Below are 811 nucleotides of genomic sequence, written 5' to 3'. Positions count from 1 at the left end.
AATGCAGTCTCTGGGTGTAGCAGGAAGAAGGCACCCAGTGAACGTTGGGTAAGGCAGGCCTTGAGTCAGGCGTGGAAAGACAGAACACGCCTTCGAGGCTGGTGAGCTCGTGTATGCACTTTTTACCAGTATCCTGGTCCTAAATGGAAAAGGTACTCTTTCTATTCTTCCTCATATGCTATTACTGAACCCTTTCCCCATTTATTTTTGCCCATTTATTTCTGGAGCCCCACATTTTAACTCTTGCTTTTCCAAGCTCTAGAAAATCATGGAAAAATGTCACGGACTGTGAATGCTCAGCAACTCCCTGATATTTTATAAGGATACACATTTACACTGAAAATTGATATTAGAAATACTATTGAACACCTCAGATTTGTTCTCTATGTCTAGACTTAAGTTTATGTACATATTATCTATTTTTATAAAACATGAAACGCTTCACCAATTTGCTTGTCATGCTTTCACAGGGGCCGTGCTAATCTCTGCGCCGTTTCAAATTTTTAGTATATGTGCTGCCAAGGTGAACACTGTCTATTTTTTTTTAACTGCTACAGATGATTGGCAAGATTGACAAACCTAACTTTCAACAGGTAGCAAACTAAATCAGAGACTGTGATGATGTGAAGGATTCTCTATAGACTGTCCAAGGGAATCTCAGACTATGCAATAAATCACAGGATTGCTGTTCAGAGTAGAGTTTCTAAAAGGACTCTGAAGGCAGGTTTGGGAATCATAGTCAGATCTCTGATTCTAGGAATAAGAGTTCATGGCAAGAGAGGATGATAAATGGTGGATGATAACTGGGAGA

General features: G+C 39.8%; 1 non-coding gene across 1 annotated transcript; it reads right to left on the bottom strand.

The window, feature by feature from the left end:
• Nucleotides 1-425: 425 nt before the first annotated feature.
• LOC118630325 lies at nucleotides 426-531 on the bottom strand. The gene has a single exon (XR_004959569.1). It is a non-coding gene; the product is annotated as a U6 spliceosomal RNA (small nuclear RNA).
• Nucleotides 532-811: the final 280 nt, after the last annotated feature.

This window comes from Molossus molossus, unplaced genomic scaffold (genome assembly GCF_014108415.1).
Source record: "Molossus molossus isolate mMolMol1 unplaced genomic scaffold, mMolMol1.p scaffold_m16_p_14, whole genome shotgun sequence".
In the NCBI taxonomy this organism is placed as follows: Eukaryota; Metazoa; Chordata; class Mammalia; order Chiroptera; family Molossidae; genus Molossus; species Molossus molossus.
Note: the sequence above shows the minus strand (reverse complement) of the source record. Positions and strands in the feature narration are given on the sequence as shown.